The sequence below is a fragment of the Cornus florida genome, unplaced genomic scaffold, assembly GCF_030987335.1.
Source record: "Cornus florida cultivar Cherokee Brave unplaced genomic scaffold, ASM3098733v1 CherokeeBrave_3.0.0_Hap2_Chr01, whole genome shotgun sequence".
In the NCBI taxonomy this organism is placed as follows: domain Eukaryota; kingdom Viridiplantae; phylum Streptophyta; class Magnoliopsida; order Cornales; family Cornaceae; genus Cornus; species Cornus florida.
Window position 1 is genome coordinate 61233000 of NW_026775571.1, and position 27784 is coordinate 61260783.

General features: G+C 36.2%; 1 long non-coding RNA gene and 1 other non-coding gene across 3 annotated transcripts; one reads left to right on the forward strand and one right to left on the reverse strand.

Annotated features, from left to right (window-relative positions):
- Positions 1-10604: 10604 nt before the first annotated feature.
- Positions 10605-14381, reverse strand: LOC132298510 (uncharacterized). Of its 2 annotated transcripts, none has more exons than XR_009479905.1 (2): positions 11002-14381; positions 10605-10810 (listed from the first exon to the last, which is right to left on the reverse strand). It is a non-coding gene; the product is annotated as an uncharacterized LOC132298510 (long non-coding RNA). The 2 variants fall into 2 exon arrangements; XR_009479906.1 differs by having other exon boundaries at positions 10998-14381.
- Positions 14382-22741: 8360 nt separating this feature from the next.
- Positions 22742-22848, forward strand: LOC132283024 (small nucleolar RNA R71). Its single transcript, XR_009471928.1, has one exon. It is a non-coding gene; the product is annotated as a small nucleolar RNA R71 (small nucleolar RNA).
- Positions 22849-27784: the final 4936 nt, after the last annotated feature.

Genomic DNA, 27784 nt, shown 5'->3' on the forward strand with positions numbered 1-27784 from the left:
TGTGGTCTAGCTTCATGAAGAGGGGGGAGCTCAGGATTGTGAGTTTGGGGAGTAGGTTTTGGATGGATAGAGGGGGGAAGGTGATCTCATATAAAATATCTAACATCTTTTGGGAGATCTAGAGAGGAGAGAGAAATGTTTTTGGAGCAAGGGTGCAGAAATGAAAGGATATTCTTCTTCCTCTTCATTCCTTGTACCATTAATGGGTAACTAAACCTCAATCTAGGGAGTTGACGAAACCCTTCCTTGTAAGCATGTTGAATTTTTTATTTATTTTGGGGAATGAAATGTATGTATGGCCAAGTTCCATAATCTAGAGTATATTACAATTTGTAATGAATGTTTTTAATTATAAATGATCATGTTGAATCAAATGTTCTTATCTTAGATTATTTATTCTCATGGTTGTATGGCTAGTATTTTCATAGTGACAATGGAAACAAGATTATGGAATGGTTTTAATGGCATGGTTTTTGAGAAATTTGTTAATCCATAGCTTAAGACTTTCTTTTGATGGGTTAATCTTGCATCTTGATTCCATGTGCTTTTACCATTTAATTAAGGGTTTGATAATCTCTAGCTTAGCTAGCATGTCTAAGGTTACACCATAGTCTAGGTAGCTCAAGCATGCGAAGCTTTGATAGGTTATTCTTACCTTGTGATTAAATGAATTTCTTGAAGATATTGTAGTAATTATGTGTTGCTATGTATCATGGTCATGTATGTACATTAATTCCCCAAATCAATCATATACTTAGCATGTGTAAAAGGTAAGAGTGGATTCACTTCCCTAGACCTCTCTATCTAGATCTTTTCTTTCTAAACTCCTTGCAATTTACTATTTTATGCATTTCTCAATTCATAGCTTAAGTGACAAACCAACAAATCCTCGTTACCCCTTTATCACTCTAAAAATGATTCTAGACACCTAAGTTGCCATAAACTAGTAGTCCCGGTGGTTTGACTTACATGGCCAATAGCCCTATTTTACAATAATTTGTGTTATTGCAAAAGGGTTAAATTATAATTGATAGTCCAACCTTCGATCAGGGCCAAGAATGTTGTAAAGAACAGTGAAGAAGGGAGGTAGTGATGTTGAACCTAAAGTATGAGATTTACTCATTTATGCACATAGATCGCCTTAGAAGGAGTGGATTAAGTTGTCAGTTAAGCGTTAATGATTGATGGCATCATTGATGGTATTGAGGTGATAGTTGGGTGTTGAACATTCTGGGCTTTATGCTCATTTTTGTTTTAAGGAATTATCGGCATGGTATTGTAGTATTAAGGTTCTTTTCTAGTTGTTTGCAGTGATTGTTATGGGGAGTATTTAGAGTAATGGTTATTTTCTTATTATAGTGTTGTTGTCTTAAGGATGTTTAAGAAAGAATCGCTTAGTTGTGGTTTGATGGTCTGGTAGGGTGATAAGTTAAACCATTGTTTCGAATGAGTGGTAGTAGAGGTGTTATGGTGTGATGTCTAGCATTGATGAGCATAATGGTTTCAGGTATGGTCCGAGGATGGATTGGAATTGTGAGTGTTGTTATATGTTGTCAGGTAGGCGATGGGATTGTGCCCCAGTTAGGGCAATTGTGGACGGCTCAGTCTTAAGAACTTGCGAGAGCGGTGTTGCCGGATAGACACCTTTTCCTTTTAAGGAGTCAGTGGATTGTTGTGACGGAGGTCACGGGTTTTGTGTGCACGGTGTTCGAGGTAGTGTCATTTTGAAGGGTAAAGGTGGAATGGGTAGTAAAGTGTCACTTTACGGCTTAGAGGCTGTCATTTGGGGGTGACGATTTCTAGATGGAATGAAATGTGGTGTCCGAAGGGCTGTGATTATTTCTAGTGTTTGTGTGTCGTGAGCGTTGTTATTCTTGTCTGGTTGGTTTTGGTTGGCGTGAGTATTGCGGTGTAGAGTATGTGAGGTTCCATGTTGGTAGTGTATAATGATCCGTTAGTGGCAAGGTTGCCTAGAATTGAATTCGTAGTTTTGTACGGGTATCCATTTGGTTCTTCTCTTTGGGTGTAAAGAGTTTAGTTCATCTCAGGTGAGATTGGGTGTCCATGGTTGGACAGTTGGTGTGTAGCGTGTGACAAGGTGTCGGGTACATTTAGGTGCGAGTCGTCAGTCTCCTATGAGAGCGGGGTTTGTTACCTTTTCTGTTTGTTCTAGTCCTAACAAGGACGTTGTTTGTCGTAATTCTTGTTCTTTATTTAGGAGTTGTGCGTGTCTGCGAATGGACAAACCAATATGTGGTTTGTTACATTGTTAGAGTTTGCCGAAAAAGGTTTGGTTGTAAGAGTCGACTTACTCCTACAGAGGGAGGTGGGGTCTTTGGTTTTGGTGATGCTTGTTCTGAGAGTGGTCTTGACTAGTGTGTGAAGCACGAGTTGCCAAATAAGGATTGTGTGTTTCTAGTGTATGGTACTAGCGGTGATGGCTAGGGGTGTGTCACAAACTGTAAGTTCGAGGATGGTTAGGTGATGTGATATGAGTCATGTACTTGGATGTTTTTATGGGCGTTTGATTTGAGCAGTGTCTTGAGGATAAGTGTCAATGTTGCCTTAGAATTCTGTGATAGGGAAAGTGAATGTGTGATTTTATTGAGGAATACTAGGAATGATATACTTTTGTTTTGAGGTTTCAAGTATGAGACGGTTGTATTGTGTGTTTTGAAGAGGTAAGAATTGAACCAAATGATGACATGGAGTTATCTATCTGGTATGGTGTTTTTGAGAAGATTAAAGTTCTCCTATGCTAATTGATGATTGTAATGTTCAATGCCGTGTTGTGTTTAGCTTGTTAAGGGTTGTATGATTGAGGCATGATTGGGGTTTTTAGAGTTGGTATGTGACTGTATAGTTGTTGAGGTTATGTAGAACAACGGATTGATTAGAGAGTAGATCTCGTGGTTGTTTGAGAACCATGTGGGGTTGTGTTTGAGGTTTAAACCTAATGACAGAAATGACGTCTGTGTTGAGATCGGATCGATGATGAGAATGGCCTAGCCAACCATTTCTCCTGAGTCAGTCCATCTTTAGCATGATATCGGGTCAAAGGTCCATGATTATTTTAGTTTGTCAGAAATAGTGAGAGCACGGAATTGTGGATTGTGTTGGTGTGACAGTGTGGATTCGGGTGGTTGTCTCAGGTGACGAGGTGTGTTAGGTAAGACTAAGTGTTTGATAATGGGTTTGTGGTACGATTATTGTTTATTAAAGATTTTGTTCTAAGGATTTGGGTCTTTTAGTGCATGATAGTATGTTTTATTATTCTGGTGACTCATGTTTATGTAGTCATTGGGAGATTCATTATTTAGTCATCTTAAGGTTGTTAAGTGTAATGATTGCTAAATGGTGTGGTTGGTGGTCGCTTATACTGATATGTGACAGTGTAGCTATGCCTTAGATAGCTAGTGCTTTGTCTGACAAAGCTTGTACCCAGTTGGAATTGTAAGTGTAGTGATGATGTAGATGGGTGTGTGTGGGCGAGTATGTAGTACTGCTTAGCTATCACTCGTCGCTGGGGGTGTGTGGGCAGATGGCGTTCACTGGCAGCTACTGGGATGGTTGGTTAGTGTGATTGGGCAGGTAGGCCGGGGTTTGTTATTGTTTTTCTTTTTTTTTTAGTGGGCGGGTGATGCATCGACTAGCTACCACAACGGTTACGGAGTATGTAGACAAGTGACTAGCACTGGCAGCTACCATAACATCCTACATATCACGGTATCTCACATCACCTAGGGTAAGGATTTATGGATTTTGTTTTGTGATTATTGATGTTTTTGGTTATGTGACAATTGTTAGATTCGAATTTCGGGGATGAAATTCTTTTTAAGTAATGGAGATTGTGGCAATCCAGATTTTCAGGATTTTTTTATTTATTTGTTTACTTATTTATTTATTTGCTTGATTTGGTTTTAGTTACCTTTATATATATATATATATGTGTGTGTATGTGTGTGTGTGTGTGTGTGTGTGTGTGTGTAAAATGTAATTTAATGTGACAATGGGCTGCCAGCCGAAGTGAGAGAGGAAAGAAGATTGAATTGGTGATGATGGGATATTGGCAGGTCTCATTAAATCACTTTTTGACTTTAGTTGTTTTGCACATGCTGATTTTTTTTGGAGATGCATTGTATATATATTTATATGTTCATTGTCTAATAACAAGCAATGGAGCAGGTGGGCTGACCGAGATGGAAAGTAAAGGAATAGGTGGCGGGACCCATTAACTGATTTGTTTGGCTAAAAAATCTGTGGGCTTCACGTGGATTTGGTCTAATTTTTTGGAATAGTTAGCAGTTTTTGTGTCGGTGGGATTGCCATTATATATTGAGTAGTGTTGTGCACTAAATGAATACTAAGAGAAAGAGAAAATTAAAGAAGATTTAGAGAGAGAGACAGAGAGTGAGCTGAGAGTTGAGAAACAAAGAGAGGGCCGAGACTAAGGAGTGCACAGAGAGACCCGAGAGTTGCAGAGGAGGTCTCGGAGCTTGAAGCTTTGGTGATCTAGTGAGAAAAAGTTCTTTTTCAAGGTAAGGGTTTCTAATCCATAATTTCTTGGATTTTTGTGAGTCAAATCCTCCTAATTTGTGTTATTACATGATTAATTTTGTACATATTTCATGTAAAATTTGCTATGTGTTGTATATGAGATGTATTTGCATGCTAAGTTGATATGTGATGAAGAACTATGTTTAAATGATGATGTTTTCATGCCTGTTGTGTTATAAGTGATGAATTTTGTGATTAGAAAGCTTGAGATATATTTCTAGAATTTTTCTTTTGAATCAAAGCATGCAATTATGTGAATTAATTGATGTTGTATGAGAAAGCATGTTTAAGTGGTGAAATTCTATGCCTATTGTGTTTGATTTGCTAAATTTTCATTATAGAGACATGTTGGTTATTATTAGAAATTTCCTATAAAGCTTACTATACTGTGAATACATGACTTGTACGGTATGTGATTCCCTTTTATGATATTATTGAAAAGTATGATGCATTTATACATAGCATTAGGCAAGGAAAAAGGGAAAGAATTGTTTTGAAATAGAAAAAGGGGATTTTTGGGAAAAAGATTTGACGAAATGGTTTTGTGAAAATCCCGGTTGCCATGGAGCTACTAAAGGGCCGTGTTGTTAAGATAACCTAGAGGGAACTAGGGAAACACCCTAGTATGGTTGAGCTATCTGGGCTCAAATAACGCCGCGAGGGTACCAAGGGTTAGGGACAGTAGTCAATCCTTCCCTCGTGTCGCCGCGGAGTCACCAACGGATGGGTTATATTAACAGTTTGAAAAGTGATGGATTTGGATTTTGAAAAGGGGGAGTGACATTCATGGCGTGACATATCATGGCTCGGCATTGTTATTTTGGAATTGGAATTAATGATGTATTCTTTGCCAGCATAGTATGACCTCTACCCTCTGTTCCTATTCATTATTTGGATTCACAGGGTTACAAGAGGTATATCTTAGGCACAACCTACTGAGCAATTTCCTTACCCCTTATATTTAATATTTTTTTTCAGGACACGGATGGTAAGTGGCGGACAACGCTCCTCTATAGGGTTCGAAGGGTTAGTAGACCGTTTTGATATACTTTGTAGCTATAATCTCATTTCATTATTATTGTTTATTTATTTATTATTACTTATTTTTTTATAAACCCGGAATGACACGTATAATATGTATTGACATAGGAAAGAATGGGGTTGTCCCTAGTTGACCTCAGGCTCGATTAAGGACCCGGCTAACAGTTCAGACCTACGGGTACGGGTCGTTACAGTTAACACAAAATATCATAAGTGAAGCATTCTATCAATATAAACCATATCAAGTGACCAATTTGATAATATATCCATGTATTCAAAATAGAGCTAGTACTACTATCAAAATGAGCAAACAATATAATTAAACTTAACCATTAACCTCGTATAAGCTAAATACATGAAGTCACATACACGTAAATTATGATTTCTCCAAGCATCATCATCCATATATGTATATCACGTAAGTGTCTAAATCAAATAGTTAATCAATGGCATGCTTAATATCATTATTTAATAGCTAGGTTATCAATAATCATGCATAAAAAACACTCTCAACTCACACTATACATGTATAACACACACAACACCTCAAAACACAAGGAAATGACTAGGCTAAAGCCATACTACACCCCCTACCTCACTAAGGAAGCACACCTTAGAAATCCAAAGTGAAGAATGTTCCAAATCCGAAAATGATGGAGTAGTTTTGTAGCCCAAAATTTCCCCACGCTTTCTACCTTTTATGGCTAGTTAAGAAGACCAATGGAAGGTGAAGGAAATGGAGATTTATATTAGAGCAACAATGGTGACAATGGTGACAATAGTGAGGAAGATGAAGCGTAGGAGAAAAGTGGGAGAGATATTTATGATATAATATCTCAACACCTACCGTAGCACTACCTCTCTCACACACACACACTCATATCCACCCTCTATTTGTTACTCATCCAAACTTCCACATGTCACACAACTCTCCTCAAATTACACAAAAGTCCCAAATTAAAATATCTCAAAAGATAATGCCATAAATGTACCAAATGAAAAGATAACTATATAAAAGTGTAAAATAAACTGGTGTCGTCAATCACCAACGCTTGAAAAGATGTTGCACCAAGAGTGTGAGTGTGCAATGTGGCCAAGTTTTAAATTTATAAAAGCCAATACTACCTCTAACTAAAAATATAGCTAGAGTGAGTAGGGATCGTTCCAAGGGATTATAGGCATGCACTGGCAATGGAAACAATGTATAGGGTTAGTAGGTCGAGTGATCAAAGATTGGTTGGATTGATTGATTAACCTATTATGCAAATGAATTTAAAGTAAACAAAATTCAATGATTAATAAAGTAAAGAAAGATATAGAGGGGAGGACTTGGGGTACTATAGCTCACCACTAAGCTTGACTTCACTAGACACTAGCAATTATATATTAATAGGGAAATTGACTTGTAACTTGTGTGTGTGTGTGTGACATTAATTGAAACTAGGCATGGATGGAAAATAAGCATAGATTGTCAAGGCAAATCAAATGGAAAGTATAACTTATCAAATGAGACCAAAATCCATTCAATGAAACCACAATTTATGCACACACAACTATTTAGAAACATACATCTAATGCATTCATAAGTATGGAACACCAAGGAACAAGAGTAGATTGTCCACCTATTTATGAATTTAAAGCAACTACACTACGTCTACACTAAAGACATGAAATTAAACTAAGTAAGCTAAGGGTGTGGTACAATCCATCAAGAAACAAGTGTGAACCATCAAATAAATTACAAGAGTGTTCAACTAAGCTCTATGTTTTGACCATCTCTAGATTAACTTCATCCATACACATAGACATGCATAAACTCTACTAAATCTATAGAAAAGCACATGAATCATCTATTCTAGAATACATAGACATATGATTAGAAATAGATAATCAATTGAAAGCATTAATCCATACACATCAAGTAGAAACAACAGGATATATATATAAATCCAAAATCAAAACATTATTATAAATAAATCCCCAAAAATATACAAAGAACTAAGTCTAGGAAGCAAAGATATCTAGCCACTCATTGAAGTAGTCATCCAACCCTCAAGGGCTATCTCCATGGTAGGAATATCCCCATTCTTGATGGAAACCCTAGAAGAATGGAAGAACTCCCAAAATGTGTAAAGCTCGCTAATCTCTAGCCTTCTCTCCAAGATAAGAAATTACAAGTTATGTTGAATGTTACAAGTTATGAATAACAACTATGCTCTAAAAATGGCTCTCAATCCTTATATAGGTAGGTCAAATGTCACACCCAATGGTCTGGGCTCGTACACCAAGGTCCCTCTAATGATTACACCATGAGCCAACTTTTAATGAGCTGGAATCTATTTCTTTTTCGGACTTGAGGAGGTTCGATCGATCGAACTGTATTGAGATTGATCGGACTTGGCTGAGATCCATCGATGTATTAGAGATCGATCATCCTTGGCTGCGCCTTTTTGAATAAAGACAAATCTCTGAGATATTTTGGGATATTTTTGGGAAGAAGACAAAAGTGGTAGATGGGTGGTAGGTGTGGATAAGATCGAATCATTTCGATCAATCTAGAAAATGTTGGATCGATCGAACTAATTGGATTCTTTTAGAGAAGGACAAAGGCTTGGATCCATCTTGAATTTTTTAGATTGATAAACTTTCGATCGATCGAAGAAATGCTGAGATCGATCGAACATGCTGAATTTCCACAGTTTGCTTCATTTAGCTTCCACTTTGCTCATTTCTTCCATTCAGCTTGAGTTAACTTCTTTAATGCTCTTATTTGGCTGAATTGACTTATTTTTGGGATAAGCTCCTAAAAAGGGCAATAACACGAAATTAGAATAAAACGGGGAAATAAGATAGATAAAGGTCCTAGAATACTCAAGCTTAAGGAGTTTAAATGCGCACTTTTCAGCGCTCATCACACCCCCAAACTTAAATATTGCTAGTCCCTAATAATGAACTACAAAGTAAAGGAATGAAATGAACAACTATACAACTATGAGCTAGAAAACAATAAATAGATAACGCCACTTTCGTAGGGAACACAATTGCATTTAGCATATGCAACAAGTCTTTTAAACCCCTAGGTTACCCCTAGTGGGCGAGTGAAGTCTCGTGAGGGTTTCCAGAAATGATACCCACAAACATTAAGCTCATTCTTTCGAAAGAGGCACCAATATTGCAAACAAGCATTGGGAGAAAACTACCTCAAGTATACAATTTTTTAACCATTTCCAAGCAATCTTCCAAAATCTCAACATCAAACAAGCAAGTATGGTCCTCCACACATCAAGAAAATGATCATGCAAATCAAAACAACTCTAGAATTCTTTTTGAGTGGACCGGCATCAAATATGTTGCTATCTAAGCCAACTAAAGAAATGATCACATCCTTACTCTCAAACTAGCACACAAATCTAGTACCGATCATCAAGACAGAGAGTGAACCTTTTATTAAAGCTTTATTGATCTAGGTGCGCTTATTCTTTTCACTCGAAATTTTTTTTTTTTTTTAATCATAAAGATCAAAGATGGAAGCATGGTGCAATGTGTTGATCTATTACGCTTTCTAGCGATCCATGAGATCGAGCGTTAGGTCAATGACTCCCAAATCGGATGGCTTTAGGCACTAGGTGTTCAAACACCCCTAAGGACTTACAAGCTCAAATCAACTAGGCTACAAATCAAAACAAGCTCCATCGAATCATTTCCCACTTCTCACCTTTTGGGAGAAGTCCTCACTTTTTGGTACTTTTGTAACCTTTTTTTTTTTTTTCAGTAGAATTATTAACCTAGAGTTTGGACCCTCCACCTTTCGGCGTGAGAAATTCAGTGCTTGATGAGGCTATAATCCCAAATACTCAATGAAAAGGGTTTGTTATCCACTTTTGTCAAAATGAAAGCTTTCAATGCACTACTAGCCCAATTGGGATATAACCAATTCAATAATCAACAAAGCATGTACCCCACAAATGAATGCTAGTGTGTGCCTGTGCTAATGTAGAATACTAAAGTGAATCTCAAAACAATCACAAAATCAGGATGATATGGACCACAAATGCAAGCATGATATCAATCTTTCGAAAAAATTTACGCCTAAATGGCATCCACAAGGCATACAAGGAGTATTAGACTCTCAAGTCAAGTAATTTTTAAACTCTAAGCAATATAGTCTTCAAAAGATCAAAATCATAGCTATTGATGGACCAACCATAGCAAATCCCTCAAATACACAAGTCATGCTCAAAATTTTGAATTGAAAGCAAATACTGTAACAATACCCATTACCCCCAAACTTAAATGGCATAGTGTCCTCAATGTGCAAAGAGAATAAACGAAAGAATATACGAGTGCAGCTATGGCAAGGAATAGCATGGACAAAAGTATCCAAAGTGGGTGGTATAACCCCCCCAAACTTAAGATTAACTATAGTCCTAAAAAGATGGCACTGGAAGAAAAGCTGATCAGATAACAAAGGGAACAATAATGGTGCACAGTGAACATGCAAGTGTAAATGGGATAATAAATGAACTAATGAGAGTGGAAAATGATGGTCCTGAAAAATTTCGAGCAGCACTCACTCGCTGAAGTTACTGGGATACACCTGATAGAGTCAATCACAGACTGATGTATCAATACAAAGATATGACGTTCAAAATATAATGCATAAAATAAGAAAATAAAGCAGTGTATAGTACATCGCAGAAATAGGGCCAACAGACTGGCCGTAAAAATATCAAACAATATCAAAAGAGCAGTAATGTATCACAGATATAATGGAATAATGAAAGAGAGGAATAGAGATCAGGCGGATGAGGTAGGGCAAGTGGGGCGTGATCCCCTAATAACTCTGGATATGCCCTGCAGCGCAGCTAAGACATCTGCATGGAGTACAGAAATATCTGCTCTGAGGGAGACCACATCGGACTGAAGATGTAACGCCCCGAAGTTTTTTTTAAATAAAATCCTCGATTTCATTAAATCAAAATACTTCATAAAAGACACCCAGGATCTCAAAAGAAATAAAATACCCATTTATTAATACAAAATCAATCAAATTTCCTCAAATAAATAAGACAACATCTCAAATTAATTAAATTGATACTAAATCAATTTCCTCAAATAAATGCATAAAAATCTCTAAATAAATTAATTAATTCCTCAACACCAACTCTTCCACCTAAGCCCGCAGCTAAAAATCCTTAAGCATCCTCGATACCTGAAACTGTAGGGAGTGAGACAGTAGGAAAAAACATAACAAGGATTTTAAAAAGATTCATGCAAAATTAATTTCACAAAATATACATATACATTTAAACAAAAATATGTACATGCAATTTTAACAAAATAACAATCAATAAAATATTTAAAACAAATCATTCAAGCCATTCAAGGTACGATGATACCTACACTGTAAAATGAATAAATCAACACTGGGTCATCAACATCACTGCTCCCAGCCCCCTCTGAAACTCTCTGTGAATGTTTCCTTTATTTCTCTCTTCTGTGTCATCACCAAAAGGCACAATATATATAGACAATTGTACCGACACTTCACAAATATCAATTCAAAGTGAAATGAATCAATTCAATAGCTTAGGGGACATCAAACTTTAGTGGACCCCGCCACCACTGCTTACTTTATCTTTCTCCTCCTTATCCTTTCATTCATCCTCATCATATCTTTCATCAGACAATACAACTCACTCACTCAAAATACAACAGATATAGCCCATGCGAACAGACCAAGTTCAAAGAGCCTTTGGCAAAATAATTCTTTGTGGGCCCCACGGGAAAGAAAACATCATCACAAATTTTCTTCTCTCTAAATCGGTTCCTGTTCTACTCATCCAACCAATGTATATATATGTGTATCATATGCATCACATACACATGCAACGAAAAAATCAAATTTCAACCCATCAATATCTATATCAGGTGGGACCCGCAATTGCCTTTTCTTTTTTTTTTTTTCTTTTTTTTTTTTACTTTCGGCCGCCACCTGCTCTTCCCATCTGTATCTTCATTTTTCCATTACACAGCACTCTTATCTCTCTTTCTAGAATAACCATCAAGTGCAAAAAGCCAAAGTCAAAGAAAACTTTGCAAAACTAATATCATGGGTCGCACGGTCACCAATTCAATCTTCTTTTCCCTTTCTATCCCATTTCGGGTGGCACATCGATTCCATCCATTTTGTTTAGACAAGGCACTAAATATATATATATATATATATCATTATATATACAAAGGTGCTACAATACAACAAAACTAAAAACCCTTAATAAACAAGTGGGACCGCAAAAGTTAACTTTTAGAACTTCATTTTTCTTTCTTTCCTCCCATACTCGGCTGGTAGCTCTAATTTGCTACAAAAATATATCATATATATGCAAACTAAATCAATTTAAGTAGGACCCGCAACCAACATTTTTTTCTCTTCTAATTTTTCCACTACTGGCTCCTTGTTTCGGCAGGTGCACTCTTCAACAAATACATTAAAGATTCATGTATATATATATATATATATATACAATGCAACCACCACTTTCCAAAATCAAAACCCATTTCTTCTCTCTCAAATCCCACCATGGCTGGAAGCTCCTTCTATCTTAGCACACTATAAAAAAAAAATATTTAATATAAAACAATTTAAATCAAACCCATAAAATCTCAATTGTGTAAATCACTAATTTAAATATCGTAATCCAATCTTCAATTGATAAGTCTCCAATTAAAATAAAATAGTTAATTTTTTTGTCAATAAAAAATCAAGAGATAAATATAATTTAAAATCTTAAAAAAAATCCGGGTTGTCACATTCTCCACCACTTAAAAGAATTTCATCCTGAAATTCAGATCTAACAATTTTCGCATATTCGAAAACATCAAAAGTAGCAAAACAACATTCAAAAATCCTTACCCCAGGCGATGTGAAATTCAGTGACATGAAAAATATTGTGGTAGCTGACAGTGCTAATTACCCGCCCACACACTCCGTAACCGTTGTTGTAACTAGACGATGCCGTCACCCGCCCAAAAAATAAAACCGATAGTGATCTAGGGACACCTTCCCCTAATCACCGAAAGTAATCATTCTAGTAGCTGCCAGTGAACGACATCCGGACACACACACCCGGCTACGAGTGGTAACTAGTTAGAACTAAACACTAGCCCACTCACACCCGACAACATAATCACTAAACTCACACTTCCGGCTGGGTACAGGCTCTGATACCATTCTGTAACGCCCCGAATTTTTTTCTAAATAAAATCCTCGATTTCATTAAATCAAAATACTTCATAAAAAAACATCCAGAATCTCAAAAGAAATAAAATACTCATTTATTGATACAAAATCAATCAAATTTCCTCAAATAAATATAACAACATCTCAAATTAATTAAATTGGTACTATATCAATTTCCTCAAATAAATACATAAAAATCTCTAAATAAATAAATTAATTCCTCAACACCAACTCTTCCACCTAAGCCCGCAGCTAAAAATCCTCAAGCATCCTCGGTACTTGAAAATGTAAGAGGGTGAGACAGTAGGAAAAACCATAACAAGGATTTCAAGAAGTTTCATGCAAAATTAATTTCACAAAATATACATATACATTTAAACAAAAATACGTATATGCAATTTTAACAAAATAATAATCAATAAAATATTTAAAACACCCATTCAAAGTATGATGATCCCTACACTGTAAAATGAATAAATCAACACTGGGTCATCAACATCACTGCTCCCAGCCCCCCTCTGAAACTCTCGAATCTCTCTGTGAATGTTTCCTTTATTTCTCTCTCCTGTATCATCACCAAAAGGCACAATATATATAGACAATTGTACCGACACTTCACAAATATCAATTCAAAGTGAAATGAATCAATTCAATTGCTTACGAGACATCAAACTTTAGTGGACCCCACCACCACTGCTTACCTTATCTTTCTCCTCCTTATCCTTTTATTCATCCTCATCATATCTTTCATCAGACAATACAACTCACTCACTCAAAATACAACAGATATAGCCCATGCGAATAGACCAAGTTCAAAGAGCCTTTGGCAAAATAATTCTTTGTGGGCCCCACGGGAAAGAAAACATCATCACAAATTTTCTTCTCTCTAAATCGGCTCCTGTTCTACTCATCCAACCAATGTATATATATGCGTATCATATGTATCACATACACATGCAACCAAAAAATCAAATTTCAACCGATCAATATCTATATCAGGTGGGACCCGCAATTGCCCTTTCTTTTGTTTTTTTCTTTTTTTTTCTGACTTTCGGCCGCCACCTGCTCTTCTCATCTGTATCTTCATTTTTCCATTACACAGCACTCTTATCTCTCTTTCTAGAATAACCATAAAGTGCAAAAAGCCAAAGTCAAAGAAAACTTTGCAAAACTAATATCATGGGTCCCACGGTCACCAATTCAATCTTCTTTTTTCTTTTTATCCCATTTCGGTTGGCACATCCATTCCATCCATTTTGTTTAGACAAGGCACTAAATATATGTATATATCATTATATATACAAAGGTGCTATAATACAACAAAACTAAAAACCCTTAATAAACAAGTGGGACCCGCAAAAGTCAACTTTTAGAACTTCATTTTTCTTTCTTTCCTCCCATACTCGGCTGGTAGCTCTAATTTGCTACAAAAATATATCATATATATGCAAACTAAATCAATTTAAGTAGGACCCACAACCAACATTTCTTTCTATTCTAATTTTTCCACTACTGGCTCCTTGTTTCGGCAGGTGCACTCTTCAACAGATGCATTACAGACACATGTGTATATATATATATATATATATATATATATATATATATATATATATATACAATGGAACCACCACTTTCCAAAATCAAAACCCATTTTTTCTCTCTCAAATCCCACCATGGCTTTAATCTCCTTCTATCTTAGCACACTATAAAAAAAATATTTAATATGAAACAATTTAAATCAAACCCATAAAATCTCAATTGGGTAAATCACTAATTTAAATATCGTAATCCAATCTCTAATTGATAAGTCTCCAATTAAAATAAAATAGTTAATTTTTTTGTCAATCAAAAATCAGGAGATAAATATAATTTAAAATCTTAAAAAAAATCGAGGTTGTCACAGAAGAGAGACAACGACGTCCTCCAAAATCTGTATACGGTCTCCTAGGCCAGGTGTCTGTGTTGAAACATCAGGTATGACTGGGTTAAGAGAATGATGCTCATCCTGACGAGGCTATGGGACATGTAGTGGCGACCCTGCCGAAGAATGATACGGTAACTCCTCTACTTGAGGCTCCTGCTCCAGATCGATCTCCATATGTATTGCAGCCTCTGGTGCGACTATTGGATCATCTGCTACTGGCTCTACTGCTGTCGCCTCCTCCTCAGCTGCCTCATCTATAGCTATGATGGCATCCTTCTACAGGCTCTTGATAAGAGCCTTATAGCTCTTATCCCAATCCTTCTTGCGGAAATGGCAGGCTCCAGACTCAGTATAATCTTGTTACTAGAAGGGATACTGTTGGTCCTGCAGGATCTGAGTAATAAGGTGGCCGAAGGGGAGGAACTTAGCTCGCTTGGGCTTAGCCTTGCTGATATAGTTCGTGTAGAGCTTCATCATGACGCTTCAATAAAGGGCCAGAATAAAAAGCCAGTGCCCTGTGTAGAAAGCATACAGGGTAGTCAAATAGTCGCCTCGCCTCTGAACTTGTGGCCGGCCATAAACACATTTTGGTACAAGACCGAATCGAAGAACCACAGATCATCTGGCAAATAGGTCCGAGTAGAAAATGTCTTACCCTCACTGTAGTGGTCTGTAAGTGCCACAGCCATGTCTGCATAAAAAAACCTCCTCATAATGGGATAGTCCAGCTCAAGATCAAGAGGGCAAGCATGTGGGCATCAACACTATCTAGCCAGAGTCTCTACTATGATTCGGATAGGATAGCCATAAATAGTAGTGCGCAGCTCCGCTAGATTTCTCGGGGCAGGCCGGAGGTTCTGGAAGAACATCTGAATAAGCCTTGGGTAAACTGGGTTTGTGATAGGGGCTAGAATAGCAGAAATACCCCTGCGGTCTATATCATCATATGCAGCCCGGGTCAGGACAGATCGAGAAAAGAAGTTAATGTCGAACACTGACTCATGAGCCACTGAAAGGTCTGAATATCTCCGAGTAGGTTATCTAAGAACTAGCCTAGCTGTACAAGTGGCAGTGAAGAAGATGGAACATGCTCAGCCTCATCATGAAATGATGACGATAATGCAGAAGCAAAGAGTGTAGTCTGTTGTCTGATGAGGACTGGGCTGGATCTGCCTCTAACTGCTCTAACTGCTCAGCCTCATCAACCTACTCTGGAGCTGGATCTGGAATGGGGTCTGAAACATGAGATGGTCCTGCCTGCTCCTCTACTCTCTGCCTCACTTGGCGTGGACAATGCCTACGGGCAACAGTTTTTACCCTAGCCATGGTCTGTAAAACAGAAAGAAAAACACTTGCAAAATAAGTTAGTACCGGTATAAAGAATTGAAGCACAATATATAGAAACATGTTTGTCAAATAAGATGGACAACACAGTATAAAGGACATGAATCTAAACAAGTCGTAAGGAATAAGTGACATTAAGTGAAGCATGCTAAACAATATAAGTATGGAATGCATCCAATGTAGAAAACATAGACATTGGATATGTATAAGATAGCATGGAATCACAAAAGAGGGTGTGTGAAGTGTGGGGTTCGATCGATCACAAAAAATGTGAGATTGATCTCTCTTAGATCCATTTGAGAAAAGTTCGATCGATCGAACTGTAACGTTAATGTAATGACCCGGTCGTTTTCCTTCTTTTCATTTTTCAGAATTTTTTTTTTCGTCTTTTTCCCTATTTCGTCCTTTAGTCATTTTTCATTTTTCCTTGCATAACCTCACTTTTTGCACTCGGATTTGATTCCGGCTTTGCATACATCCATGATATTTAATTTCTACAATATCTACATTTTTACTTTTGTAGAAAATCATGTTAAATGTTTACTTTTCTTGTAAAGGGCATGGATGCATAACCTTTTGGTAATTTTCATAACTTGAGGGGGTTTTGTGTAATTAAATAAAGTAATTATTTTTCGTCTTAGGGATCTTTTTGTAATTTAATTTGGAAGATATTTTTAAAAAGGACCTTTTTGTAATTATTGGAAAATGTGACAAGTGTCACATTCTCATGGTGCCACTTGTTGGCATTGGGGTGGAATGACTTGGAAACATAATCTATTGACATTTAGAGGATGGAGATTCACTCACTTGTTGGCCTAGGATTGGAGCACTTGTTGGCATGGATGGTTGACAAGTGTAGGTTGGATATTTAATTTTGGAAGCTTACTTAGATTCATGACAAGTGTAGGCTTCACAATTGGTCTTGCATTAGTGTGTGTGTGAGAGGTAATGCAAAAGTACCTAGTGAGTGGAAAATCCCACCATTTTAACTTAGGGTTTTTACTTTCAATTCAATTATCTCTTTCCTCTCAAGAACCTTAACTTATCCACCATTGGAGCAAAGCTTGACTGAGAGCTTTGACTTCATTTTTGATACCCTTCCACTCACCTTAGACCATTAAGCTTAGAATACAAAAGCCTTGCCTCATCTTTCTCTTTATAACCCTAGAAAGAAAACTTGAAATTCTTTTGTTTCCCTTGGATTCAAGAAGAACAATCCTCTTGTGAGGTAGGGGTGGTTGTATGTTTATCCTCTTTGGGTTTTATATATATTGGAGCTTGATATATATTGATTACATGATTTTTAAATTCTTGTACTTGCATATAAATAGAGGTTTGATATGCTTGACTTAGGATTTGTAGATTTAAGCATGTACATGACTATTAAATTGTATAGGTAGATTATTGTTTAATGATTTGCCTAATACTTATGATTTCATTGAGGGTTATTATGAATATCTTGAAATTACACTTAAGTTGTTAAGTGATATAAATTTCATTGAAAGCTTAGTATGAAAATCTGGCACGTGGCACTTATAACTACTTGTAGGTAAATTACTATATTGCATGTTTTGCAATTGTAGCCTACATTGATAGTAAATTGATATAGCATGATGTATAGTATCATTAACTTGCCACTTTAGACATGTAACGTTAAGACATGGGTTATGTGGTTTTACCCTACTTGTGCTTGGTAGGTAGTTTCATGCATTGAGATTGCATAAATGTCATGAACTTGTTGATTTTTGGAAACTTGTAAGGATATGAAATGTTTGATGCCTAGAGTTTGGCTCTAGTACAGAGGGTAAAAATTCTCCTATGTCATAGTGCGCACTAGGTAGTACCTTGTGGGTTGTAATTACCCAAAATAACTTGTGTGGTCTCGTGACCACATATCCTAATCTTTCCATTATTTGATTTCGTATTACTTTCCAAGTTGTAAATCATGGATTTCTTATAGCTTGTGATTTTTAATCTTAGTTTTAATATGGTTAGTATACTTGTCTTGTATACTTGGATGCTACGTGTTTATTGTTTCAAAAATTTGTATAGCTTGAGATGATCCCTTAGAGTATCATGGAAACATAGACGTTAGGTGGAATGTACCCTTGTAATGATCTATGTTTGGTTTGCATTATACTTGAAACTATAGGGTACGCGCATGCACCACATCCTATGAGTAACTTGATTACTAACCCTAGTTGTTTGGGTTATTTTGTAGGTAAAAAAACTTTGTTTTGGGATGCATCACATCCTTAAGTTGCTTTAAAGTCTTGATGTACTTTGTTGTATTTTTGAAAACATGTAAGTGTTAGCATGTAGTATCATTTTGGTGTAAAATGCTATTTTCGTCTTGAAATATGTAATGTGTACCTAAGTACACTTTTTGATGCTTAAATAACATGTATGTATTGAGGCTAAGGGCTAAATATGTTTAATTTAGCACTTGTAGTCTTTTGGTACCATCTTTTGCTTTAAGAATGTATTTAAACAAACTTTGGAGGTTTAGCAGGTGAGATTCTTGTAAATGATGTGTATGAGGCCATGAGCCATTGTTCTATGTATAAATAATTCATATTAAGGTTGTTGGCATGTCCACACATCCATATCTCATTGAAAATCAGTTTTAAACATTCAATTTTGAACCAAATCATCATGGGACTCAATGCATAGGTTGAACCTTAACACCTTAGGCTTATAGCAGGCCTTACAGAAGCTTTTCGTGGTGTTTCGGTCGACCGATGGCCTCAATTCAGTCGACCAAAATAGCATACATTCTCACAGTCATGTTTCAGCACTGAAGTTCCAACTTCAAACGATCATAACTTCTTCGTTTCTACCCCAAATGGGGTGATTCTTGAGCCTAAAATCAAGGATTTTGAGTCAGATTTCCAATGGTACCAATTCCATTCTCAGATTCAAATCACAGTGGGATTTATTAATATTTTAGTGGGACAGTGTCAGTTTTCGCTTAAACCAGGAAAGGGCATTTTGTGAGATTCTTGGCCAATGTTCTTAGAACCTCTTGGAATGTTGTGAAATGATTAGATTCGGTTGTATTCACCTTGTTTGACTTGTTTAGAGTTAATTCTCCCCTTTTTAATTGTGAATTGACTATTTTGCCCTTAATTAACAAATTTAGCTCGTTTTAACACTAGTTTCCTCATTCGCTTTTCTTGAGTCCCGTGGCTTCATGGAATGTCACGTTGGTGTCTTAGAGATGATTTATGACTCAAAGGACTTTAGTTTTATCTTTTGCTTCCGCATTTTGAATCCGTTATTGGGTTAACTTTCATGTCATCACTGATGCCCCGGGTTGAAAAACTTAGGTCACGATAGTGAAATTCGAAAAATCACAGATCTATGATGTGGATGGCATGAGGGCACCCAAGCAAGCTTATGGGGCCCTCTTACACAACAACACAACAAGATTGGTCACTTCCTTGGGCCCGTGACCCCCAAATACATGATTTGAATCGAAATATATACAAATATATATATATATATATATATATATATATATATACACATATATATAAAAGCTTGACAACTCCAAATATGGCAAGAAATTTAACATAACATCTTAGATCTAACATGGTAATTCTAGTTTCATCAAGGTTAAAGCTCAAAATCAAAAGAAAATCCAAAACTTACCAAATCCGAATGAGAGAAGTGGTAACCGAGAGGATGAGGTGAGATTTGCAACGAAAGATGAAGTTTAAAGCTTGCCGGAGGACTTGCCAGAGTTGGGAGAGGTTGGTTGCAGTGATTGGAGGGAGCTAGGGTCTTGGATCGATCTTTGGGATTGATCCAAATAACCTTTGACTTTTATATTAAAAACTACCCCTGACAAGTTGAATCGATCGAAAAAGAAATCCGGTATATCGAACATAGATCTATCTTTGGGTTCAGAGATCGATCTAAGCTCAAAACAATACAGTTCTTTTTTTTTTTTTGTTGAAACCACAAAATTCAAAATTCAAAACAAGGTCAAAGTACAAGTCAACAGTGAACAAAGAGCATAGATTGATCAATCTAAGATCGATCTCGAAGAAGCTCAGATTGATCGAACATGCAAAAACCTACAGATATGTTCGAACGATGGGACAGAGAGGCCTTTTTTAGGGGGGTTCAAAAATTTTCTAAGTATTGAAATTGAAGATTGATCTAAGAATGAGTTGCATCGATCTTGGAACTTAAGATCGATCTAAGAATGAGTTCGCACGATAGGACAGAGAGCTAAAATATGCAGGTTTCTTTCGCACGATTAAACAGAGAGGTGATTAGATGCAGGTATGGAAGTTCGATCGATTGAATATCTTTTAAGATCGGTCAAACAGGCACAAAATGCTTATTTTCAACCTGAAAGTGCATGCAACCTCAATCAAAGTTCCTACTCATGTGCATGAACCCTAAACAAATATCTAGACGTCGTAAGAAATGAAAGATACAACAGAAATGAGGGAGGAATAGGGTTGTGAAACCCTACGAAGTGCACTAGTCTTTAACGTTTCTAGCAAGACATTTGGCTCTTTTAGCTCGGATCAAACATCTTGTAATGCATTCCCTCCTTAATGGGTTGATAGGTACTTTGAATTCTACCCAACAAATGGTTCCCTAAAGAACTTGTTGAATTAGGTTTAAAGGAGATTGTTGGTCCTTGTTGGGCTTTCATGCCCTCTCAAAGCAATTTTTTAAAACTTTATTCTTTATTTTCAAGGTCGAAGATGAACTTTTTGAAGTTTTGGTTTCAAGCAAAGATTCCATTCTTTCACATTCATTGTCATGACATTTTTCTACAATACTTACTTCTTCATGCTTATCAAATGAATTCGGGGTTGGATTGAAGATATTCAACTTCACCTTCATATGGCCAAATGAGATCTTCATTATCCCCATCCTACAATTGATGTTGGCATTTGCGGTTGCCAAGAAATGATGGCCAAGGATAACGGGAATTTGGCTCTTGGGATTTGGAACTGGTTCCGTGTCAATGACAATGAAATCAACTAGGAAGAAGAATTTATCAATTTTAATTAAGACATCCTCAATGATACCCCAGGCTTTTTGATGGATCGGTCGGCAAGTTGTAAAACTACCGACGTCGGTTTTAAGTCTCCTAAGCCCAATTTGACATACACTGAGTATGGAAGAAGATTGACACTTGCTCCTAAGTCTAAGAGCGCCCGATTTATGACATGGTCACCAATGATGCAAGAAGTAGTAGGTGAACCAGGGTTTTTGAACTTTGGGAGAGTATTATGTTACAAAATAGAGCTCACTTGCTCAGTCAAGACCACTTTTCTTAGTGCTTGGCTTTTGTTCTTCCTCTTTTGGGTGCAAAGATCTTTTAAGAACTTGGCATAAGTCAGAATTTTCTTAATTACATCAAAAAGTGGGAGATTAATTTTCACTTGCCTAAACATTTCAATGATTTCATTGGTCTTGGTCTTTTATTTATCAAGATAAATGGATCATTTCAAGGCATCCGCAAATGGAGCTTTTGGCTCAAAAGCTTTTTCAAAATCTTTCTTCGAAATTTCTTCAACACAAGAATTTTTGAATTCATTTTTCAAATCAATTTTAAACTCACTTTTCAAATCACTTTCTAACACTTTCTCATTTCAATGATCATGCATATATAATGAATGAGGAATAGGATGTGAAATGGGACGGGTGTTAACTCTTGGTTTCACCGGTTCACTCTCTTCATTGGACATACCTACTTGGTTGTCCACAATCTTTCCAATTTTCAAGGTTGTCACCGCATTGACATGCTCTATTATGTGACCTTCCGATGAAGAATGAGTCTCCACAACATATTGTTGCTTTGGTGGGGCATTCAAAGGCATTTTCCCTTTCTCTCTAGCATTTAGATTACTAGCTATTTGCCCTACTTGGGTTCTAGCTTAGCAATGGATTAAACTTTTTTCTTCAAAAGCGGGACTCCTAGAATTTCCTTGAGAATAAGATGATTGATTAGGGAAATGAGAATTTAAAAATTAATTGCCATGTGATTGAAATGATGATGATTTAAAACTTTGGGAACCTTGGCCTTGCATTGGAGGTGAAACATACTTCCCTTGAAAACCACCTTGGGGAGGGTTTGAGCCTTCCCCTTGGCTTTTCCAAGAAAAATTCGGGATTCCTCTAACTAGAATTGTAATGGGTGCCATAAGGATTATTCCCCTAATTAACAAATGTCACATTGACTTGCTCATGGGGCTCATTTTGCACATGTCCATGTGGACAATTGGAAGTAGAATGCAAGACACTTGAACAAGTCATGCAAGATTCATTAGATGCATGATAATGAATATGAGTAGGGGAGGAAGATACTTGATTTGCCAAATTTTGGTTAATCAAACCTTTGAGACAAGGATTTCATCTCGGTGGCTATTTTATTAGAGTTGTCGACTTGATACAAGCCAACATTCTTTCTTCCACCTAGATTTATACCATTTTTAGAAGATAAGGACGTATGCATTGAATTCTCACTCATGCTTTCATACAATTGCCATACATCATTTTCATGTTTATCAAGATAAGAACTACCCATAGATGCATCAACCATACCGTTGTGATTATTCGGTAAACTTTCAAAGAAATATTGAACTAATTGCCACTTAGGTATGTCATAATGAGGGCACTTTCTAAGCAAATCATTAAACCTTTCCCATGCCTCATGAAATATTTCCCCATGCCCTTGAGAAAATTCACGAATGGAAGTTCTCAAGGCATTGGTCTTTGATACCGGGTAATACTTCTTTAAGAACTCTTGTTGCATTTCTGCCCAAGAAGTTATTAAAAAAGGCCTATGTTTGTTGAACCAATATTTTGTCTTGTCTTTAAGGGTGAAAGGAAAAAGTTTAAGTCTTAAAACCTCTTCTGGCATGTCCGTGTATTTCACGGTGGAATACACTTCAAGAAACTCATCCAAATGCTTATAGGCTTAGAAGTCCATGATAGTTGGGAAGCATTTGAATGGTTTGTGGTCTGATTTCATAGTGATGTGCTCTAAATAGAGTCAGTTGAATGCAAGTGGGTGTATTATATTCATTAGGCACATAATGGTCTCTTAAAGCAAGAGGGGGATTTACAACCGGTGGTGCTACATGAGCACCTTGATTGTTTTGGATTATGGGAGGTTGTGGAGCATACATTGGTTTAGGTATTCCCAATGAAACTTGGCCTTGTTGTTATGGTGGGATAAATGGTCTAGGCATGCCTAATGGTACTTGAATGTTGTCATGATGCACATTAGGGTGGAGGATGCCTTATTGGTCTATGTGACCAAGGTCCTCCACATGGTCGTTATTCAAATCTTCCATTGGTGAAATGGAGTGACGAGAACTACCTCTTCCCCTAGGGTTATGAACAACCGATTCAAGATACAAATTAGGAGGGACAAGAGTAGGATTCAATGACCTACGACCATGCATACACTAGTTAAGCAAATAACAAGAAATAAGCAAGTAACAAACACTTCGCCCCCACAACAAATCAACAAATCTTCACATACAATGATCACATACTCCCATGCTTGAACAATATGCAAAGAAAAGTAAAATTGTCTCCACGCAGGCTCACGATTTATCTAGAAATGAAAAACAAGCCTTCACGTGGGCCGACGATTTATCTAAAGATTGAGTTTAGGAAAAGCTCACAAAGGGTCCTTAAGCATTTCAAATTATTTTTCAACTTTAGCTTTGCAATTTTTAGATTTTTTTAGCTTTTTCCTTTCTTTTGCTTAGCTCCTTGCTTAGAATGCTCCCTTGCTCACTTTCCTTGGCCCAATGTACCTAGTCAAATAAGAACCAACACAATAAGTAATCAAAAATAAAAATAAAGCAAAGACACGATCAAAAGAGTACTAATTCCTATTTGTTTCCAAAGCACGACGTTACCAATTCAAATCCCCAGCAACGGCGCCAAAAACTTGGTGTTGTCAATCACCAACGCTTGAAAAGATGTTGCACTAAGAGTGTGAGTGTGTAATGTGGTCAAGTTTTAAATTTATAAAAGCCACTACTACCTCTAACTAAAAATATAGCTAAGTTGAGTAGGGATCGTCCCAAGGGATTATAGGCGTGCACTAGCAATGGAAGCAATATATAGGGTTAGTAGGTCGAGTGATCAAAGATTGGTTGGATTGATTGATTAAGCTATTATGCAAATGAAATTAAAGTAAACAAAATTCAATGATTAATAAAGTAGAGAAAGATATAGAAGGGATGACTTGGGGTACTAGAGCTCACCACTAAGCTTGACTTCACTAGACACTAGCAATAGTATATTAATGAGGAAATTGACTTGTAACTTGTGTGTGTGTGTGTGTGTGTGTGACATTAATTGAAACTAGGCATGGATGACAAATATACATAGATTGTCAAGGCAAATCAAATGAAAAGTACAACCTATCAAATGAGACCAAAATCCATTCAATAAAATCATAATTTATGCGCACACAACTATCTAGAAACATACATCTAATGCATTCATAAGTATGGAACACCAAGGAACAAGTGTAGATTATCCACCTATCTATGAATTTAAAGGAACTACACTACATCTACACTAAAGACATGAAATTAAACTAAGTAAGCTAAGGGTGTGGTACAATCCATCAAGAAACAAGTGTGAACCATCAAATAAATTGTAAGAGTATTCAACTAAGCTCTATGTTTTGACCATCTCTAGATTAACTTCATCCATACACATAGACATGCGTACACTCTACTAAATCTATAGAAAAGCACATGAATCATCCATTCTAGAATACATAGACATATGATTAGAAATAGATAATCAATTAAAAGCATTAATCCATACATATCAAGTAGAAACCACAAGATATATATATAAATCCAAGATCAAAACATTGTTACAAATAAATCCCCAAAAATATACAAAGAACTAAGTCTAGGAAGCAAACTTAGGGGCTACTCTAGCCCCAAGTAGATGTCTAGCCACTCATTGAAGTAGTCATCCAATCCTCAAGGGCTATCTCCATAGTAGTTTTATCCCCATTCTTGATGGAAACCCTAGAAGAATTGAAGAACTCCCAAAATGTGTAAAGCTCGCTAATTTCTAGCCTCCTCTCCAAGATAAGAAATTACAAGTTATGTTGAATGTTACAAGTTATGAATAACAACTATGCTCTAAAAGTGGCTCTCAATCCTTATATAGGTAGGTCAAGTGTCACACCCAATGGTCTGGGCTCGTACACCAAGGTCCCTCTAATGATTGCACCATAAGCTAACTTTTAATGAGCTGGAATCTTTTTTTTTTTTTTTCAGACTTGATGAGGTTCGATCGATCGAACTGTGCTGAGATCGATCAAACTTGGCTGAGATCTATCGAATGCTACAGAGATCGATCATCCTTGGCGGCACCTTTTTGAATAAAGACAAATCTCTAAGATATTTTAGGATATTTTGGGATATTTTTAGGAAGAAGACAAAAGTGGTAGATAGGTGGTAGGTGTGGATAAGATCGAATCATTTCGATCTATCTAGAAAATGTTGGATCCCTCGACCTTATTGGATTCTTTTAGATAAGGACAAAGGCTTGGATCCATCTTGAATTGTTTAAGTCGATGAATTTTCGATCGATCGAAGAAATGCTGAGATCGATCGAACATGCTGAATTTCCACAGTTTGCTTCATTTAGCTTCCACTTTGCTCATTTCTTTCATTCAGCTTGAGTTAACTTCTTTAATGCTCTTATTTGGCTGAATTGACTTATTTTTGGGATAAGCACTTGAAAAGGGCAATAACATGAAATTAGAATAAAACGGGGAAATAAGATAGATAAAGGTCCTATAATACTCAAGCTTAAGGAGTTTAAATGCGCACTTTTCAGCGCTCATCATAAACCCCACAATGTTATGAAGATTAAAACATGCCCCAATGGAACAAATGAAGTGTCGGAAGCTATTCCCGAGCACTTGACCCTACAGGGGGTCACGCGACCCAAAAATGATAATGCAATAAATAAAAATGAAAAAGAAAATAAAAAGGTATGGTCCTTACAATGTTTCATTCATCCCTTCTTCTCTCCCTTCCATCTAATTTTCTTCCTTCATACCGAACGAAGCATTCAAACTTAAGAAACCGAACTGGGTTTCGCTGGGAAGCGTTGAGGTCATTTAAGGAGTACATCGGAGAGCAAGAACTCGTCGTTTTTAATGGAAGCTGAATTTGCTGTCACTAGATTTGAAGAGAGAAATGATAGAAAAACAAAATAAAATAAAATTCTTGTTGGGAGGGCATTTTAGAAATTTTTTTTTTTTTTTAAATTTTTGTCAAATTTTATAATTAGTGGGCAATTTGCTCAAAAGGTGGATAATATAGGTTATATGCACTTTTTTCGAAGAGGTTTTTTTTGCTCATTTTTTATATAGCGAGATTCACACACACACACACACGCGTTATGTATGTGAAATTTTAATTAAAGTAAAATTATAAAACTGAGTTGTAGTTAGAGTAAAATTGTAGAAAAAAAATCTAAGTTAGATAGATATGGGTTAGTGGTTTCGATGGATTTTGGAGTGCCAGGTTTCAACTCTCTACATCTACTAATTTAACTTATAACACTTCTTACCTTGTAAAAAAAAAAAAAAAAAAAAATTCAGATGGGTAAATCATAATTTGGTAAGTGATATATAGACACACACATATATAAACGACAAAAGGAGAGGGAAAAAAGGGTAGTTTTGTCTTTAAAAAATTATGTTTTTAGTGTTTCTTAAAAATATGAAATAAAGATTTAATGAAATTAAAATAGCCAATAAGAAGAGGAACTGAGGGAACGTGAAAGGAGACAGTCGCTTAAGGTCCTAAGGACTGTCCTTAACACTCCTCTTATTTGAAATTTGATAAAAGCTTAGGACTATAACATAAATGAATAAAATTTAGTACAGGCGGGCCTCCTTGGCTCCGTGGCATGCTCTTTCCCCATGTTTCTCCATGTCACAAATGCGTATTACAATAGTTTATTTATTTATTATTATTATTTGGTTAGGGGTAGGTTAGACTAAATCATAGTCAAATCTATTTGTTGAAGTAGTTGAAGCCTTAGATTAGATTTTTTTTTTTTCTTTTATTTATTTATTTTATTTATTTTTTTATTTTTTAAAAGTTAAGCAACGCACACTAACTACTAACTACCCTTTGTAATGGAGAGATTGTTAGGATTTGTTGTTAAAATTTTGTTTCTATTTATGATTTATTTTATATAGTAATTTCTTATAAGAGAAGTCTTGGTGACTAAGAAATTTTATGTAAGACTAGTCTTGGCAATAAGACTAAAGTAATTTGAAAAATAGGTGCTCTGCCACATTAAAATTTCTTGAAACAAAATAAAACAAAGTATGAGATTCTGGATTGATTAATGATGTTATAGACAAAAAAAAAAAAAAAAAAAAACGTTGTCACTTCGTTACTGAAAATTTAAAAAAACATTAGTCACTTGTTACTAAAAATTTGCTAGCTGCTTCTTTATATGAAACAGATTTTCTCCCAAAATACATCAATGTGAGTGATCAAGGCCAACACTGGCTTTCGAAAAATATTGATTACAACAATGTGAAAACAAAACAAAACAAACTTAGAATATTCAACTGCAATGTACATTAGGAATGAAACAATAGTATAAGCTTAAAAGTATAAATA